Here is a 21,194-nt window from a genome sequence, read left to right as displayed (position 1 = left end):
CCAGCTGGGGAAACATGAACCTCAGAGCAAATGGGAATCACAGGATTTTTGAGCGTAGAAAGTTTCTATGGTAAAAAAACACAAACCACGATCTGGCAGATAAACAAATTCAGGTAGTCATAGATATGACTTGGTTTTTAAGATTATCTGAATGCATCTAAAATACTAAGAAGTTAATTACTAAAAAAAAAAAGTTATTCAGAAGACCACCAAGAGTTAAAAGGAGATTATTGGTAAAAGTGTTTAACACAATTTCACAAGATCCACAAAATTTCAAAGTCTACCTTGAAGTATCCCTACATTGTGGTCAATTCATGCATTAGTTGGAGAGGTTTAAGATCAAAAAACCCACCAACTTTTGAATGCAATTAACTAACCTAGAGATTAAGACTGCAAGACATGCTCTACACTAATACCATCTGACCTATATCTCTCCAAACAAAACAATTCAGTTTGAATACTGAGTGCTAGCTAACAGCTTACAGACTATAAATTACTTTTAAGTGTCAATTGCGAATGAGCAATTGATTGACAAGCGAGATGACTGGGACAACTCAAGGAGAACAGCCACAGCTGAGTGAGTTGCCCATGGCTTGCATTAGCCATGCTTCAGAAGCAATCTCTGCATCCATCTTGAATTCAGAGCCTCCTACAAAGAGCTATTTCCATTCAGGGCCTCACTGGGTGTATTCACTCACCAAAAAGCTCTCTAAATTTATTGCACAGCTTCATTATTAATATAATTAGGATGTTTTCTAGAAAACTAGACCATAGCAAACGTGAAGGAGGCAAGCTTACACCGCTCTGCCTGCTCTGCATTAATTAGTACTCAATGGTTGCATAGACTGGAAAACTGGAATTCCTCACAAGCACTGGAAATCATAGAGGAAAGAGGAACTATAATCCAACAAGGGTTCAAGATAGTTCTGTGTTTTTTGTTTTTTGGGGTTTTTTTTAATTGTTTTCTAATTTAAAGGGAATTGATCACTTGCTTGGAAGATAATTAAATCACTACAGCTACTCAGGTCTACACAGGAAGAGCCAAAGGAATCAAGCACAAGGTCTTCTCTGCTCCTGTTGGCTCCGGTGGCCCCAGGGGAAAAGTTTAGACATAAGCCTCAGCCTTACATTTTGTAGCCAAGCGTTCAATTGAACTCAATCTGCTCTGCCCAACACTTCTGGTTTTACCAGGTAAAAAAAGCCATTAGAGCTGTACTTCAAAAAGTCACTCTTATGCTAACATCTAAGCACCTTGGTTGCACAAGGTGCGAGACCAACACGCTTTGCTTTAAACAAGCATCATTCCGAGAAAGCTGGGCACCCAATTTCTGTGCAACTTTCCTTATGCTCTGACACGGGCACTCTGAATATTCAGATAAAAGGCTCTGGTCCTATTTCACTGCTGCTCTGCGGAAAGTAGCTCTGTCCCCCAACTCTCTACAGCAATATTCCCTTGAACACAAATCAAAAGAGTCTTACAGTAGCAACAAATGAAGAGCAAAGGTGAACAATACTGAAGGGCACCAAGAAGTTGCATGCCATTTACCAGTTTTACATTTACTATGGAATAAATTACCTCCTCTTGTCAAAACAACTCGTCCTCCTTAAAATGCTTACAATTTAAATTTCTGACATTTAAGAAGCCAGCACTGTTTAAAATAAGGAAGTGGGAGTGTAAATCCCCAGTATATGCCTGTTTGAATGTACACTTCATTCTGATTTTTTACTGATTCATAGTGAAATCCTCAGCCCAGCAGAAGGGGAACTAGATTTTGAGGCAGAAAAGAGCACTTCAGTGCTTTGCTATTGACATGAGAAGAAAGAGGAGGCGGTGTAAGAGGAACTAAGAAATCTTGGTCATTCGCCTACTGAATATTTAGGAAGCCACAGCTCTGAAATCCCTGTTCATGGCATCCGGATAAGAATGAAATACATGATGTTCAGAGTTTAACACAGCAAGTAGTACTAGAGGGCTGCTGGAGCAGTGGAGAAATTGATTTCAAGCCCTCAGCAGTGCACACCTCTTGCATTAAGTAGCAGCTACACATAAAATCAAGAGGCAGCCCCTGCCTCAAAGAGCTTACAAAGCACAGCTAACGTGCAACCACCAAATGGGGAAGTATTAAGAGAAAAAAATGGGAACATTCACAAGGTCTTCTGGTTCAAGTTCAAGGTTGTCCTCAGCCCGCGTGGGCTGCAACTGAAGCCTGGATCGCTTTATTGCCTGGCAGTGGAAGTGAGAAACAAGCAGCCCAAACACTGAAGGAAGCCCAGCTGCAAGGTCACAGCAGCCCAGCTGCTACCAGGACTTCTCGGGCTAGGAGCACACAGAAGGGATCTCACTGAGAACTGGGTCTGTTCCAGGTAGGAGAGGATATTGGCAAAGGGACCACCTGCTGCGGAAGTACCAGAGGTGCTTCCAAAGTGTGAGGGGCAACATACAAGGAAGCCCTCCAACAGCATTTGGAGACGAGCTGCACTGCAACCTAAGCAGAATGGACATGGAGACGGGGATCCCAGCCCAGTACCTGGCCAGTGAACCTGCAAGAGCAGCTTCTGGGGGTAAGTAACATAGGGAGAATGGAAGAAATGGAGGCAAGCAGCAGCAGAAGCATCAGCAATTAATTCACATTCTCTCCTCATCACATATTGCTATAAACCCTTTCCCCTCCTCCCCAACAGTCCTCAGTTTCAGAGCAACAGAAACAGTGCAGCATACAGAAGCAGCCACATACAAAAGCTTTAAGGCTGAAAAACATAAGACAAGGCACTGATGACATGATTTTCATCACCCAGGTACTCAAATGGAGGAAAAAAATCAGAAGCATGACAGACGAGACCCTCTAACAAAGTGTAACAGAGCTACACTCTGTAGAGATGCTCCAAGATGCTCTTCAGACAAGAGCTGACTGAATAAAGATGGGCCCGCTGCACATGTTGTGCATGAAGACAGGTTCTTAAATTATGAATAATGGACACAAGATGCAAACAGCACAGCATCCCAGAGGAGATGAGAAATATTTAAAATGCCAAGAAAACAAACAAGAAAACCCAAAACACCCTCTTCCCTTGTGAAGCTAGAAACAAACTTCACAATAAGCAGCCAGAATTTGTCAGTAGCTCTAAAGAAAATAGAGATGCTGAACATGAATAAGTGTTTGTGCCAGCCCAGCTCCTGGAAGCACCAGCAGCAGCACATTTCAGCAGACTTGCTGCTCCTAACGTCAGGAGGAGGTAAGTTGAGGACACCCTGCTTTTGGCTTTTTTTTTTTAAACGCTTTATAAAGAACCATAGTGTTTTGGGGACCTTTTACCAACATTAAAGGCCTTTGAAAGAAAATAGATTTGAGAAAGCTAGGCTAGAAGGTTACCATACTGCTCCCCCCAGGACATCACAACACATGCCAGCTGCCTCTGCCCAGCAGCAGGGGTGACAGCCCCAGAAGCCAGCTCAGGAGCCTGAACACCCTTTGCCAGAGCTCAAACCCCACGTTGTACTGCCCCAAAATACATGGAAACATTTGGCCGCTCTTCCACATAGCAACTGTAAAATTACTTTTAAATAGTAATAAATAGTTAGCTCGGCCACGGCAGAGAAACCTTGTATGGGATGGGGTAACATGGCAGCGTGTGCTGCAGCAGCCTGGGGAAAGCAATACCCCGACGAGGTCTGGCAGCAGATCAAGGGCAGTCGCTTCAGTTGCTTTTCAGATTATATAGCTTGGAGAAATTATTTTTGTAAGGTTCGGCCTTCTCAAAACCTCTCTACAGAGCACAGCCTTTACCGGTCCCTTACTGTCAAGCCCTACCCACCAGCACACAACATGGTGCTGTAGCCATGCCGGCTGTGTGCTGGCTACCACACCAGCAGCTGCCGAACCCATGAGACCTGCCCAGAACAGGAGGAATGCCTCCCTTTCCAGCCTCCTCTTTAATTTCAGCGTGCAGGCAGCCCCGCTGCCAGGGCAGGCCGTGCCAGGCCGCTGTTTGGTTTGTAAACAGACACCCCGGGCTCATCTCCGCCACAGGCCCCGCGGTCCCCGCCTTGCTCCCCACTGGCACGCGGGAGGACTGCTGCACGTCACGTTATCTGAAACGGCGAGCTTTCACAAGGAAGCAGATGATGGTTAGGCTGCATATTTTTCATCTACGTGTGTTTGTTTTGCTTTCCCCGGCGACTATATTAGCTTTTCCTAGAAATGGGGGGAAAAGTTCTGTCATGTTCCAGCCCGGGCTTGGTGAGGTTTGAGAACAAAAGCTCAGTTAAGGCAGACACTTTGCCTGTACACACTACAACATGTGCAGGGTGTGTCCTTTTTGTACTAAATAAAGGCTCGTATGCTTTCCAATTCGATAAAGGAATCCCCCCAGGGTTAATGCTCCAAAAGCACGAGTGGTGACAGGGAAACCTATCGCTTTCATTCCTTATTTTGTCTCCCACCAAATACAACACAGAGCTCCTCTTTACCTGAGTTGGTGGTAGCCATCACGGAGCAGCTCCTGAAGTGCACAGCAGGCATTGTCACAGTTAAAATTAACTTTTAAGTTGAGCCTGGTCCCTTTATTTGTGCAGCCATTTGGATATGCAGGTTTTGATATCCAATTGCAGCAAACTGGAATTTTCTGAGGTAAAACACCCAGCAAGGGGTCCTTTTATATTAATTTCTGGGTGCCCATAGACAAAGATTTCTATTTCAGTTTGTTTCTTGCCCCTTGCAGAGGAATCGGGGGGAGAACAGGACACACACACAACCAAAATGGCAACAACCTACCTCCAAGCTGGGGAGAAGCCCAGCCTCTGGGCTACTCTTGGGCCAGGCTGCTCCACCACAACCAGCACACCCCTGAACACACCTCAATACTACTTGTAGTGCTATTCTTTCCCCTACCACCATCTCCTTCCTTCTGCTAGTTTTGCCTAAAACCTTAAGACAAAACCCTTTTCCTCAAAACATTTACAAGAACACAGGATACTACTTGGGTCTCTGAACACTGATACTTGTGTGAAGTTATATTCCTCACTGTTTTAGCTACATCAAAGCTGCCATTAAAAGCTTGTGCTTGTGGTATTTTAATACCTCCAGACAAGAAACCACAAAACAATTCAGAGATCTATACAAATTCTTGAAAAAGGCAGCCTGATTTATCTGTACTTTGACTATATCCGTAACTGCATGTTGCATATATTATCAGTCCTTAATTTAAAAAAAAAAAAAAGCCAAACGAGTACTATGACTTCCTCTCATCTGCTTCTTGTTAAGGTACAGGTACCGATGTCTTCAGCTGGATTTTCATCACAAGAGAAATGCTAAAGCAGGCTTTAACAAGAACAATATGTAGATAGCAGTATGCTCACCTCGAGCTGCACTGTGTGAGAATGCAAACAGGAATACTTCACAAGTACAAATATAGTTGTCACATTAACCACGTTACTACCTTCTCCTGGATGCTTCTCACAGAAACATTCAAACCGGTTGACAGACATAAGTCTCAGAAAGTCCAGCCTCAGGATTATTTAAAAAAAATATATTCACAAAGATGGTCCTGCCTCCTATTTCTCTCCACAATCCTGCATTGTTCACTACAGCTGCTATAGATGTGGATTACAGCTGCTTGCACTTGAACACATGCAGCTGACTGCTGCATTTATTTTTTTTTTTTAATATTTAGATACCTTTATGTTACATATATTTGTGTACATGGACACACAACATATTATACATATTCATTCATATCCCACCCACATGCAGGATAGCAGGACTCCAGCATGGAAGAGCAATCTGGCATGAGCATGGAAGTTGCATCACAAGTAAAAATATAGGCTGTGGGATGCATGCAGAGCACACACTTCTTAAAGAATTAGTGAGAGCATCAGATGAATAATATGCTCATCTCACTTACATGATTGGCTCACTTAAAAGGTGTCATCTCAAACAACATTCCATATGTACTATCAGACTTTACGGATTTAGCATCCTATCATAGGCTTAAACTACTTGATAAATACAGCTCAAGCTGGCCTCTTAATGATACCCAGAATGAAAACACTTCTCAGCCAGAGTGGAAAAATCGTGACCAGAACTTGCATCAGCAGTTGATAGCAAGTCAACCAGCGAACGTTTCGCAACACAACCTAGCAGTTCAGAACAGTTTTAAGTCAGAGACTGCTTTGTCCCCTCATTCTCTACACAGCGACTAAATACTAGATAGAAACACCAACAACTAATTTGAAAATAGAAGTAAACTATCCTCATGCACCCAGACTTCATTCATCTTATGCTTTCTACAGAGATGAACTCTGTACTTTGAAGCCATCCACAGGTGTTCCCTTAACCTAAAAGTAAGGAGATGCCTGCAGCAGGTTTCTTCTTACTTTAAAGAGGACAATGTCAATAAGGACACACTCAACATTGCAGCAAAGAGCATCAATTTAAAATTCAGGTGCTTTTTATGCTTTCGTGTCCTCCGAAGCCCAGTCAAGCTAACCACCAGTGTTCATATCACAGTCAGACTGCAGTTGCAAGACAAGGTCTAGAACTTGTCCCATGATTTTTAGAAGCAGGGTTGGTCTGATGAACCAGAGCCTTGACTAAAATTGGTTTTGATTTCTGGTGTTTGTCCCAAATTCTAAAAGCAGACATCTATATAAGACACCACCACCAGAGCTGTAAGATACCTCCACAAGTCATTTAACCTAGCAGAAGCTACAATCACAGCTACAACTCAGTAACTAAGAATATCTTCAGAGGTAGCAATACAAACATCTACATATGTATGAATTTCAGACAGACTCAGAAATACCCTTCCCATATCACTGCAGATTTCCTTATTAAGGCCCTTTACTGCTTCACTTGTCTATAGCAGATACTATGACATTTCATGTGCTGCTTGAAAACGTCCATCTTCACAATGGACAGTCAAAAGACTTAATGACCCCAAGTCCTTGGAGGTCTTGATTTGGTTGGGTTTTTACTCCCCCTTGCTAAGATACCCAAAAAAGTAGTCCACATGCTTCTTACAATGGAAGAAAGATCAAACCAAGGTCTCCAGAGAAAGACTCCGCTAAAGAGACTGAGGTGACAGGACTAGATGAGAAGAGGATGTTTGTCTCAGAGGAGGTGGCAGTGCAAAAAGAAGGGAATGACCTAGAGCCACTTCCCTCAGCACCAGCAAAATATCATCTGCTAGAAGTCGTCTCTACAAATATAATTTGAGGCATCAGTAACTGGTTTAGAGTAAGCCTGTATCCGTCAAATCCTTGAATAAATTTCACTTTAAAATCACCCAAGATACTTCAGAAAGTGAATGTTCAGACTCTGCACTTCATCATTCTGTATTGCTTTAGAAACAGGACTAAGGCACTTGTAAGCTCTTTAGTTTCATTCCCAGTTTGAGCCAAGTATAAAGTGCATGTTATACAGCATTAAGAGACAAACTGGAGTATAAAGCAAATATGATTTGTTAATATAAATCTATGTGAGCATGTAGACAAAACGTTATCATCCATCTATTACCCAGTTCACATACTGGGGAAGCAGACTTACATGAATGCAGACAGCTGTGTAAACACACTTGCAGTTAAGATACAAAACATGTAAGGAAAGAAAGCAACACTCCAAGAAGTTTTACATTTTCCTTCCATTTAGCTTCACAAAAATCTGTTTCTCCACTGTGCTCATAAATGGAGTTGAAAAGCATCTGAAAAGAAGTATCAGGGAGGCATGCAGTGGTGTGAGGAAAGTGTGAAAAAAGCTCTAGGTCTGGTGAATACTACCAAGAGCTTATTGCAGCTGTAAATAGTAAAGAATAATGAAGGTTTGGCTGTGTTGTTTGTTTTTTTTTTTTTTAAATAAAGTTTTTTGGTTTTGCATTATGTTTCGCCATTGATTTTTAAAGCCAATTAATATGGCAATAGAAATAAACTGTAAAAAGCTTAGCATGCGGAATGCAGTAGAACAGCAAGTGACAACACAAAACACCAAAGCCACCCGTGCAAATGCCACAAAAGCAACAGAAGACAACCTCGGTTTGTAGCAGACGCACCAAGATGCGCTAATAGGGACTACAATATCCCCATATGCTTGAGTTTGACTGGCTTTAAAAAAAAAAAATGAAACTTACAGGAAAAATCTGAAATTCCAGCTTTAAAGCTCCAAAAAGCTTCAACTGCAATTTATGAGCCCATCACCTCCCAGGCAGCGCTGTGAGCACACTGGGCAGGAAGCTCGCTGTGTTTGTACTTCATTTGTTACACCACGAGGAAAGAGCAGACACTGGTCACTACAAACCATTCAATTAAACGCTCATTTTCTAACCATTAGGGAGAGGATAAATGGTTCAAGTTCTGGAGTTCCCAACTGCAAGCCCAACTAGAACCATAATTACTAAATTCCAACCAGTAAATTGTGCATGGAGAGGATGAAATATTATGTTTTCTCATCTCAAATACAATCACCTCTTCACACTGGCCAACAACAACAAAAACTGAATAAATGCTCCATTGTGTATACTTCTCGACTACCACATGCAAGCATAAATTGTGCTGTAACAGTGGTTACAAACCACCAAACTATCAGATCAAAAAAAGGCATAATTTTCCAACTTGGATGTCACAAGTTAAATTCCTTAATCCAGAACAAGTCAGCAAAAGAGCTCGGCACCCCTGCCCTTTTTGGCAGAAGGAGCAAGTATTCCAGGCCTTCAAAAGTGAGTCCAATCTAACTGTTTTGGCTAGAAAGAAAAAAAAAGCCCTCACAAGTACATGGTATTTGTTTCGACTACCCAACAAGAATTGCATCTGGGTAACTTAAATAGACGGGCAGCTACAGGGATGCTGCTCGCACACAGCTCTGAGTCTGATACCCAACATGCGACCGTAAATCCGGGAATGGAGCAGACCACATGAGGGTACAGCCATCTGTGTGATGACTGCGACATCACTGTTGCAGCATGCGATACTCTGCCCTCATTAAAAACACCAGCACAAAGCCCCATACATGAAGCAGACGCCTGCTCACAGCAACAACCTCCCCAGCAGAGCGAGGAAGACCACAGGGCTGGCGTCAGGAGGCAGCAGTTAAGCTGGGCACAGCTGGGAGAGGTGCCACGAACACGAGCTCATGCCCTGGCACCTCTGGGTGCAGCGGGAAGGCTGCACTCCCAGCATGGCATCGGACCTTGCTGCTTCCCACAGGGATGTCCTGGGAGCGGTGGCTGTGGTGGGCAGGCTGAAACAGGGATTTCCACGCACCACGAGTCACCTTCTTTCTCTTTTCTTTGTCCCAGCCACGCGCAGCTTCTGCGGCAAGCTCAAAATGCCACGCCGGGGATGCACGTCTCTCTCACACAATAGGATTTTCGGAGTTATTCATGATTTAGAAATGCACAGATTAATTTGGGCTGCTTTACATCCCAGTCTGGCTTTTAATGCTGTGTAACTTGCTCTTTATATCTGCTCAAGCTGGGAAGGAAACTAAGCGCAGCTTGCAAACCCTGCAGTTGTACTTCTAAAGCAATCGAGAATGATGAAGTGCAGGCTCTAACCATTCATCTCTGCAAGGATTAAAGTGAAATTCACCCAAGAATTCAATGGATAAAGGTGTCTGAGAATCCTGTGGAAAGTTAAAAGTTGACGTAAGGCCGAATACAGTGCAGTTAATTTGTTTGCAAGGGTGATTGGTTTGGAATAAGCCAAAGTAAGTTTGGAAAGACAAGACTTTTCCCAGCACTGATCCTGGAAAGGCTTTTTCCCTCATGAGCAACACCCCTTCCCAGCCAGTCCCTCCAGGTCTTTCCCTGGAGCCCAGCATGCTGCCACGTGCCACCACTCAGAGACACACAAACTGCTGGGAAATCACCTGCAGCACAGCAGCAAGAGCCCTCCAACGCCTTCAAACCTCCAAGAAACATCCAAAAGACCTGCAATCGTGTCATCTACAGAGGAGAAGCCTGAGGGAGGAACTGAGATGGAGGAAAGAAGTTTCCCAGGACTGGGAGGCAGCAGGGGTAAACGCAGAGTGCTCGCATAGGATCAGCCCACCTCCACTCATTTCACAGGGACCCTCATCCCCTTCCTGCCCCGTACACCCAGCTCCCTGTATTGCCATCTCTGGAAGCACAACAGAATCAGACTCAAACTCAAGCTTAGTACTTCAATCTTCAGTTCTTCTCTGAGGGCTCTTTTCCTGCACCATCATGCAGAACACTGTTTGGTGTCACCGCAAACCGCATGGGGCAGAAGTGTAAGTTTTGGGGAATGTATCTGAGAGCAACCGTCACATGGGGCACATCGCACTAGGTAAAATAAAGAGGCGGTGTGAAATGCTTTCGTTGGCTTAACTCATTCGGAATTTTTTTTTTTTATAGGTGTGATGGAAGCACAGTCAAAGCCAGACAGTTTTGGCTAATACAACCGATCAGCCTGCCCACCACGTCATGGCCACATCTGAAGTGCTCTCAGTAATAGCGACAATAACCAGTGTGAAGGGCAACAACAGTGACTTCACGAGCAGAGTAGCAGCGTTTAAAGTGCTCACAAAAACAGCAACACCATCCAGGAAGAGCTCCGATGCTTCAAAAAGGCTGAAAACCCGCTCTGTTCTCTCCCACTGAGATTATAAAAAGTTACTGAGCATTATGAACAGACATGCCATGCACCTCGCTTTGGTCATGCAGGAAAGAAATAAATCGGGAGTTCCATGTACCGGCGTTGAATGCATAAAAATAGCCAAGAGGTCCGAGTATTTCAGAGTATCTGCTCACTTTCAGGAAAAAAACGTGACCATTCATATGATTGCTTAGGCATTGAAGCATCTTTTTAGACAAATAGGAAGCCAGCGAGCCTGTAGCGATGTCAAGCAGCCCTATTTTTAGAAGCATGTGTCAAGGGCACATGCCTAGAAAGCGCTTTCACTGCTTCAGCAGTTTACAGGAAAAACGAGGCAGACGAGCACATGCGTACGTAGGGACAGATGAGCCCGAGTCCCGTGTGGGAATAATCACATGGGGCCGCTTCGGCCCTTCCAGGTGACTCCTGGGAGCAGTGCCAGCCTGACGCAGCCCCAGCGCTGCTCGGGTGACAAGGGACGGGAGCAGGCGCGTGGCACTCGGTCCCAGAGCGGCACAAGAGGGCTGGGGCAGCACAGGCTGAAAGCAAATGGACTCAATTACATTCTTTCACATGAAAATTGAGTATTATGGGTAAGCAACAGGGTGTCTGCAAGAAAAAAAAAAAAAGGAATCACTATAAAAAGCTTTGTGTTCCCAGTTGTTTTCTATTTTAGGTTCCACCTATGATAATTTTCCAAACTGCTCAGTAGCTCTAGCATCAGCTGTTCAGAACAGCCCAGCAAATATTTCATCTGTGCGTGTGGATGAAGTCTGCAGAGTCGCTTAAAGGAGGCAAGAAGCCTGATCCTCTTGGCTCATCCTGGATCTTTCTAAGACTGTTCAGTGTCTCCAAACCTAGCCCACAGTGCCTAACACCATAACGTACCTGTACATAATACTATAATTAATACTGTAATGTGTTATCTGGTGGGTCTCATTCATTAATAAAAAACAGTTACCAAGCAAAACAAGTTTCACCACTACATGCATGCTTACCCTGCTACTTTCAAGTAGTATCTGTACACCTGCTGCCACTGCTAGTCACAGTCCCAGGAAAGTTCCCTCCGTTTTCATTAGCAACTCTCCCTTATTTGAAATATAATCTGAAATCTTGTAAGCCACTTTTTTTTTTTTAAAATGAGCAACACTAAGACTACCTTTAAATATGGTTTAGCTAGTAAGTTATGCAATGGAGGAGCCAACAAGGACTAATTAAAAGATGACAAGACAGCTCAGGTTAGCAGGGACCTCTAGAGAACATTTGGTCCAGGCTCTCACGAAAGAGGCTGCCTAGAAGAGATTAGCTAGCACCCCACCAGGTCACATCTTGAAATGCACAAGGCTACTACAAAAGTGTGAGAAACTGGATATAAATGTATTCTTCCTCCATCCCACGGGCACAGTGGTGCCAGATGAGCCCTCCTTAGGCTATCCACAAGCACTTAAACAAATGCTTTGGCCAAGAACCAAGGTGTGATAGCCAAGTGCTCACTGGTCAAATTAGAAATTTGGCAAAAGACGATGTGCCATATGTAGATGAACCAAAAGGCTATAAAGCACCAAGCCATCTGAAGCACAGCGATGTGGTTGTCTGTTACGTGGGTGCCTGTTCCACCAAGAAACCTTACAGTTCAGTGCAGGGCTTACAGCAACCTCAGTGTGTTTGCAAGGACCAGGAACACCAGAGCAGGTCGGTGTCAGCAGCAGCCCATGGTATACTTGATTCTTTCTGAAAACAGAGACCAAGTTACCAGTTATCAAGAGGAGCTGTCACATGTCCCCCAGAGCCCTCATAAAAGAGGCTGTTCAGCCATTCTGAGGACTGAAGCCAGAATGAAAAGCTTCACTGTTCAGTTCACTCACATGTACGATGTCCTCCCAACCACGCTGACTTCCATGAATCTATTGACATTTACTGGTTTTGACCTCTGGTAGGTAATGATTCATTGAAGTGTGGTGTGGTCAGCATGGTCACAAGACAGCTGAGACCCAAATAGCAGGCACCTGCAATGAGTACATCCAGTGCCATACACACAAACCGTGGAAAAAGACTATCAACCACAAACAGTTTGGAAAGCAGAGCCAGGACAGCAGGAGATGTGGACAGACACAGCTCTGGAGAGCTACCAAACAGCGCTGCTTATCAGCTTTGTATGGCCTTGCCCGGTGCAACTCCCCTGTGTACTGGGCTCTTCTTAGGATGGGAAATAAGGACAGCACAGGAACGTGTGTGTGAAATTACCGTTGCCAGCAAAGCAAGCATACAAGCACAACTGGAAGGAAAAAAGTGGAGATATTTGTATCTCCTTTTGGCTGCATTAATAAATAAGCTGCAGAGCAATATAAATCCCACTAATTTTCCATAAGAACAGATGTTTGCCAAACAACATCTCAGTTTCAACACTCACTTGTAGAGAACGCATTACACAGAACGTGCTACTAAAAGAATGACAGAAAACAGAATAAAATAAAAAACAGTTCCAAGTTACAAGATATTTCTGTGCCTGTTTAAACAAATGGGATGTAGGCTTAATCCTTGTACTATAGCTCCTCTCCCGAGACATCTGGATGCAACTCTTCTCCTGTGCCATTACTCAGGTCACCTGGAAAAATCATAGGTTACACCTCAACAAAGTCCAGCGTGGCTGTTTTGTGAGCATCCACAGAGCTGCAGTTAACTTTTTGGATGTGTTACTGCTGAAAAACCCTGCCCAGAGGTGAGGGGCACAGGTAACCTGCCATCCAAGCCCAAGCAGCTCCTCACCGCATTTCTGTATGGCAACCTACACCCTTTATCTCTCGCATTGCTTTTGGTTACCCTCATCTTTTCCTCCCCCAGGGCACACAAAGCACAAACCACCCCACCCCAGGCCACCTTCACCCTCAGCTCCAGCCTCCCAGCAGCAAAGCCCGCCCTCCCCAGCAGGGCTTGCACAGGGGCAGGGCACAGAGGAGCGAGTCTGTCGGTGCCGCACTCTGCTGGGAGGGGGTCGCAGGAGAACAGCTGGGATTCAGGGAGGAGAAGCAGCAGCAAAATACAAAAACAACGGTGAGAAGTTGCATAAAGTTGGAAGCATCAATGTAACAACCTCGATGATAACCTTCCTACTTTGCCTCAAAATGAATTTAAAAAGCAAATTGTTAATTCTGGATTAATTTAGCTAGAAAGCAAATATTTATTTCAAAGGACCACCTGCCTTAAAATTAAAATGCATTAGCTTTCCAATGGCATCTGCTAAAGCTGTGTGGCAAATGTTACGGAGTTTCCAACAAGTATCTATCTTGTTTATAATTCATGGCCCTGTATTTATAAACTAACATCAGTAAAATATTACATGATGTTACACAATGAATTTAATTCTAAAACTTTAGTTAATGCTCTAACACTTCACTGGCAATCTTCTGAAAGTTTTGCACATGTGAGTACTCGGGCAGAGGTTCTGACACAAGTTTCACCTTTTTTAAAAAATGCAAAAGCAGCGTGAATCTCAAGACCTGATTATATACACATGAAGAGGCAAGGCTGAGAAAAGCACACTGATTTAAAGCCACCCATGAGTCACTGAATTTGGAATTCCCATTACTTCAAGCCCAGCCTAAATGCTTACCCACCTCTAGAATTAAGATTTTGCTAATAGGAAGAGGTAAAGACACCAATATTCCTAAGAGAAACGATGCTTGAGTGCAGAAGCCAACCTCCACTGCTTTTCCTACAACTCCAAGCACAGATGAGCCTTTGGAGAGGAATGGGCAAGTAGTGACACATCCCTGAAATTTGAAGACATTGACAAAAACTCAACTGAACTCAGTTCCTATATCAATGCAAGATGAAAAATGTATTTTAGGAGAAATACGTGCTGCTTGCAAGTCCGATACTCTCAGTAAAATGGCAAATGAAGCAGTGATTCATATAGCTAATCAACAAGAGAAGCCTGACACTGAGTAACTGGTATTACAGCAAAGGCAGAAGATGCAGAGCTTTAACTCCATGCTTTTTCTCTTCGTGACACCTGAATGAATCTTATATTTTTGTTAAAGTTACTACCAGCATTCAATAAAATTTTTCCTGCATACAGCTGGTCAGCCAAGGAATGCTGAAACAAAGGGAAGGAAAAGGAAAACTACAGGCATTAAATCAGCCAAGCCAACAGCTTCTCTCACTGAGATGAGATCAGCTAGAAGCCAACTGGTCATCTTACTGCACTGAAGTCAGAATTACATGGTGTAATATTGTAAGGAATAACAAAAGAGGTACCAGAACCTTAAGACACGCTTCATTCTAGCACTGCCTTAAGCTGCACGCCTGCCTGTGCTTCCTGTAAGAGCATCGCGGTCCTGATATCAGCATTCCTGTCTACCTTTGAGGTAGCAGCAAAGCAAACACAAGGTGGGCAGTCCTAGCTAAGCTGTAGAGGATGGTTATAAGGACTCCACTGAACGCAACTCCCAAAACTACTTTCAAAAAGAGACCTAAAATAGCGCTCATACACACCAAGTATCATTTTTTACTCAACTGCTTTTGAACCATTAATGAGTCATCTCTTAAATCACTGGCTATTTTTACAAGGGATTATTCACACAGTAAACTAGCCTTCATAAAAAGGAACTCCACACGTTTCCAATACAAACTATTTTCCCCCTTAACCTAATTAGCGCCACACAGAAATCCACCGATTTAGTTTTGATTTTTCAACTTGCTCACTAATTAAAACACTGAAGTGCATTTATCATAGAGGGCTGGTTTTGTTTTCCACCTCGCAGCAAAAGCTTACTGCCTTCTACTTTGCCCACAGAAGGTTTTTTTCTCTACCAGAGGGGCTTTCTACCAACGTAAATGGCCAGCGACCAAGCGAACGTGGCAGAGCAGCAGAACATAAAAAGCAATTAGTGGTAAAGTTTTTGTAGGTTGTGTCATTTCTTATTCCTTCCACGCCTTCATGGGGCAGCAGAGACTTCATTAGAACCAAGTCCAGGCGCAGCCAGCCTCCTGCCCGCTTGGACTATTCTTAATCTTCGTGGAAGCCCAGCAATTTTCCCTGATTGCTTGTTTGAGGGACGCACAATTTCTGCAGTGTTTATTTTGGGCCGCGGCGGAGGGAGGGAGGAGCGTGGCCAAGTGGGCAGGAGCCCAACCCAGATCGCACAGAACGCGGCGTCCGCACTCGAGGAACGGCTCCCGGCCTCGCTCGAAGCCCCAGAGCCTCCTCCCCGCCTCGCCGTGGGTTGCACGCCTCCGTCTTCACCCGCAGGGCTCCTGCGGGATGGAAACCACACGGCTACACCCCAGCCAGCCCTGCTGACTGCCTGGAGCTCCCCCAGAACAGCGGGGGTGATGCCGGTAACAGAGCGTCCCAGGCAGTGCCACGAGGAAGGGGGGGCATCCTCCAGTGTGAAGAGCTGCAAAACACAAGGTGAGCTCCTCAGGGGCAACAGGGGACACTGCTACGGATCTCTGGATGAGCAGTGCGCTGCAGGAATAAAGAGTGAGATCCTCACCTGAACCAAACGTAGAACCCACAATGGCAAACACCTTGCCTTATGGAGAGCCTTGCACCCACACACATAATCAAATTCCCCTCAAGTCACCAAAATATCTCACTGCCATTTTTACAGGGTGCACGTTAACAAACAAAGACCCTGATCAAACATTTTTTTTAATAATCCTAAGAGAAAATTAACATGGATCTTAATGTGGATCATACCACCTCAGTGCAAGCGCACAGCAGCATCTGCAGCCTCCAGAGCGCCAGCTCTGTGGGTCAGGTATTTTGGTGATGGAGCAGGTCTTCGCAGTATTCAGTCATCATTTTGATGAACTAACCATTAAGAACAAATTTAAAATTCATGTATGAAATTAAAATTCTCATGCTAAAATTCTCTTCCCTCCTTCCTGAGGAGCTGTGATGGGGCAGACTGCCTAAGATACACATAACACAGGAGACAACAGCTTGGGGCAGCAGAGCAGAGTGAAGACCACACTTGAGGACCTCCCAGTGGCTGCAGTCGGATTGAAGCAAGATTCCCTTAGAGAGCACTGCTACATCTGGATCACCCTCCGAAGGAAATGAAAAGCAACACTCCAGCAAGATATGCTGTCAGATACGCCAAAGCCACAAAAGCGTGCGAGAGGCAGCCACAAGATGAATTAAAGTGCTTGCAAAAATAACAGGGAAAAGCAAATACGCTTAGCACAAGTCACCACTTTTCAAGCAGATCAGAAGAGATCCCCATACCTTGGAGCACAAGCATCATGCATCACAATGATCATTAAGATTTCGTTACAACCAGCTGAGGGGTAGTTAAGCACTACCCTATTCAGTGCTGGGAGAGAAGCAGCTTTACGAGCACAGCAAGGTAACCCAGACCCTGAACAGCCTCAACAAGGATGATGTTGCTCCTGCTTTTTCCGTACGGAGAGGAAAGTTGCAGAACTGCAAGGAATCCCACCAGAATTTGATTCCAGAAACAGTTTGCAGAAGGCTGTGATCCACAAGCAGGTCTGCAGGGAGCACATGTAGTGATGGTATCCACTGCATTCTGGAGGGAAAGTTATTTTTCTAAACCCGTAGGGCACTAAAGTTGCTAGCCATAGCACTGGGCAGGGAGCTAGCAGATGTAAGGCTTACTAATGATCGCTTCCCTCCTCTGTTATTTATTTCTTCAAGTTTGTACATTTTTTGCATTCTTAATGCACCACAAGCAGTCGATGAAGGCTAGATGTTGGATGGGTCATAGCTTTCCTCACAGAAGAGCCACAACATACCAAGAATTAATTCTGGTAGATAAAAAGCCGTAAATTGTCCTGTAAGGATCTCACATGCAGCTAATGTACAGGCTGACATTTATCAGTGTGCAAAGACTCCCATTGTGGGTTAGCATGGAATAGAAAGCCTTCGGATTGAGTGTGCCTCCTTTGATCAGCACAACATAAAAGTTTCCTCACAGTTCTGGTTATACAGAAAATATTTTTTGTATGTAGCCCAATTAAAATACCTCAGATTGTTTTTCTTAACCTGAAATAGAGGCAGGAATTTTATACTGAATTCATTGAAAGCATCCGTGAATAGTAATAGTGAAGTAGTAGTAAAGCTTAAGGAAATATTTGCAATACTGTAGACGTAAAAAAAAAAATCCACCAGCACCAACAACTATGGTGTTTTTAAAACCATTTCAAGTTACGTTCTTAATAGAACAAGAGAGAAGAGACCAAAGCCATCTGAAAATGGAAAACTTATTTTTGTGGAATAAGGACTCCCAACTGTATAGTCAGGGCTACTAATTCCCCATACAAATTCCCCAACAAATAGTAGGTTTAAGATTTCCCCCTCTACTCCAGGCACCTGTTTCCAAGCTCTGTTGGTACAGTAGCTGTGTCTGTGTCCTCCAGCTGTCTGCCATCAGATTTGGAGACCACCTAGTTCTTGCAATATCCTGATGCCAAGAAATCCACGCACAAATCCAAAGCTCTTTCCTTCAAGCTAACAAGCAGTCTTCTCCCATGAGATGACCACTGGTCCCTGGCGATGAAGGCAAGGATAAGAGATGCCCTCTGACCCTAGTCCTGCCACAACCACTGATAGCAGCAAGAGCCCCAGGAGCACGCCATCTGCTACAAACCTCAGGGTGCTCCCTAACATCCAGGGGATTCAGCATAAGGATGCTGCCACAACACCGCAGTGTGTAGAAGACGGACAAGAAAGTAGTTTCCACGACCAACAAGGTGCAGTGGAAGCAAAACAGCAATTAAAAAGCATACTTATGTGCAAAGGAGGACAGGACCTTGGCTCACAGGCTGGAAAGAGTTTTATTTTGGGGCAGTAAGCCTTCAAGTATGACATCTCACCCAGCAGTTCCAGTGGAAATTTGAAAGCCTAGAAGCCATAGGTCAAATTGCCTGCTGGAAAACAAACTTAGGCACACAACAGGACCGCGTGTGACACCTGCACTTGCTTTTCTGCTAGCATCAACATCGGAAAGGTCAGAGAACAGGTAGGTAAGCTAGTGCAGGTTTGTTATTTGGCTCTTACTTTGTTCATCTCAAAGAGAAACTGAACTGGTAAATAGCAAATACTTCACAAGGAACAGGGCAGGGGCTTGGGATGAGGGAATAATTCATGGACAAACAATCGTTTCAGGTAACATTATGGAAACATATTAGTAGGCTTAAAGACAAACACGGGTGGGTTTTGGTTTGCCTTTTTTTAGTATTATTCTTTAGACAAAATTCAGAATTTGTCTCATGATAAAGGTTTCTTTTGCTGATTTATAGAAATCCCCCTGAACTGCTCAGCTGGCAAACTAACAGCCTGGGAATGCCTATTTAAAAGCTTTTTTTAGAAAAAAATTAAATAAACGTGCATGAGATGTTGGAACTCATCATCTGGAGACTTGAATTTTCAATCTTTTTATAGTCTACGGTTTTCTTTTGCCAACCTTAAGATGTCAAAAACAAAAAGCAGAACTAATATAGTATCTATAATTAACTTGTTAGACACAATTTAAATTTGATGGTATCACTGTCCTGAAACCCATTATTAAAATTATCCTTCACTTGATTATGAAGTTACTACCGCCTGAATGAGAAGAAAATCCTGATGAAGTAACTTGGTACCTTTATCTGCTCCAATTAAATTAAACAGATTTTCTAAGTCAGAAATATTTCCTTTTCTGCACTTCCACAAACATCCCTTGTGCAGCTAACATACATTTTTGACCAGAGGGAACAGCAAACAACGCCAACGTGTGACAGAGTTGGTAGGTTTTGGGGTTGGTTGGGTTTTTGTTTGTTTCAGAAGGGTTTTCCCCATGCACGCACACAGTTCTCTGGCAGAAGAGTCGGGGTGCCCACTCCTACGTTTTATGCACTGGCTGCATCATTAGTGATTGAAAAATTCCCACTGCAACTCAGGCAAGTTTTAATATTACTTGCAAAAAAGGAAGTTCCCTCTGTCCCACACCCAGCCACCTGAATTTGGTTAGCTATGAGAAGGCTGGAGATAACATTTTCTACCACATACACACTAGAAAGTAATTCTAGTGATGGTGCAGCAGCTGTTGATCACTTCTGGTTGCATTTACTGCCACCAAAATGGGAAATTCAAAGAGCAAAAGCGTCAGATGGCACTGCAGCTACAAGATTTGTCACTCCAACAGTGACGGTGTCTGGTCTACAAGTCACTCGCTGCCCAAACAATTTATTTTATGACCACATCTGCACAGAAAGCTGTCTAGCTTTACTTCTCCCACCATTTCACACAACCTGCACCACCCACTTCTCTAGCAGAAGGCACATTCTGCTTTAAGTCAGCAGCTCTGTGCCTGTTCATTTATATGTTTGACCCAGTGGCATTCATGTCTATTATCATCTATTCATGTTTGCTGCAACAAAAATGCAAAAAAATAAAAATAAAAAAATAGCATTGTACCTTCTTTGTCAAGCAGAAGTCAGATATCCAACAAGGAGCTACGCAAAACAGGGCAATTCTTTTACATCCCATAAAACTCTGAAGCAAATACTACGTCGAAGGATGGGGAACAATGCACAACGGGCAGTGCCTCCCAGAGATACTGGAGACGGCAGTTCCGACATCCCCTGCACGTTACAGACTCAATGACCACATGCTTGGCTCACCTCTGGGAAGCTGCATTAATGCTCTAATCGTCTGAATGGCAGGGAAATTAGTGCGGGTTTGACAATGGGAAAGTGAACAATCAAACTGATGGGTGGCCATTAGGCAGGTTGGGTTTGTCAAGGTAATGGGAACTGCTGACATGCAGGTACACAAATTCGGTTATATCTGATCTCAGAAAATCAGGTATTCCTACTGTGAGAAGGAAATCGGCTGTTCCTGCTTTGGCTTTTGCAACAGACAGCAGCTTCGCACCGTGATGTAGAAGAGAATTGCCTGCTGACACTGAACACCAAAGCACAAAGGGCAAGCATGTCAGTGCCTCACAACTAGGGGAAGCTGTAAGACCACAGTTGTCATATTCTACGTAATGCTTTGTTTTAGTACCCTCATCTATTTTGTAAATAAAACCACACCCCCACATGGAAGCAGGGTAACATATTCCATTAGTCAGGTAAGGGCACCACTTTGAAAGATCTGTTTCATAAAAACTAAGATTATTTTCACAACAGTCACCAGAATATGCATTTCTTCAAAGCACAAAGGCATCACTTGACATCAGCATAGACCAAGAATTAAGTCACATTGAAAAGCAATGGAAGCCATGGACACTTCTCTAACATTGAGCAGCACCACCAGGCTTTTGTCTCAGCTCCTGAGCTGACGAAATGCGAGAATCTCTCCCAACAAATTTTGTAGTCAGTATGTAATAAGCATCCTTTCTTTGCAAGCTCACATGAACACCTCCTATAGATTTCTACACATTTGGATAGGGGAAGAATGACTAGAATACAACATGCCAAAGAGAAGAACGATGTGCTGAGAAGGTAGGTTGTGACTGTCTCCCATTCCAACAGCCTGCTGAATCTGTACAGACACTAGCACACGTGAACATCAACAACAGATGCACAACTAAGACCACATCCTAAAAGGTCAGTGACTGCTCTATGCAGACAG

The 21,194-nt window shown here is 43.9% G+C and overlaps 1 protein-coding gene and 1 long non-coding RNA gene across 4 annotated transcripts in view; one reads left to right on the top strand and one right to left on the bottom strand.

Annotated features, from left to right (window-relative positions):
* The window catches only part of IGF2BP3 (insulin like growth factor 2 mRNA binding protein 3), a 107,272-nt gene that overhangs the window by 50,347 nt on the left and 35,731 nt on the right, over positions 1 to 21,194 (bottom strand). The gene's annotated exons all lie outside the window — the stretch shown is intronic.
* Positions 1,143 to 11,565, top strand: LOC119715812 (uncharacterized). Its single transcript, XR_005263218.2, has 3 exons — positions 1,143 to 2,562; positions 2,797 to 3,234; positions 10,366 to 11,565. It is a non-coding gene; the product is annotated as an uncharacterized lncRNA (long non-coding RNA).

The sequence above is a fragment of the Anas platyrhynchos genome, chromosome 2, assembly GCF_047663525.1.
Source record: "Anas platyrhynchos isolate ZD024472 breed Pekin duck chromosome 2, IASCAAS_PekinDuck_T2T, whole genome shotgun sequence".
NCBI lineage: Eukaryota > Metazoa > Chordata > Aves > Anseriformes > Anatidae > Anas > Anas platyrhynchos.
This window is presented reverse-complemented; position numbering and strand designations above follow the sequence as displayed.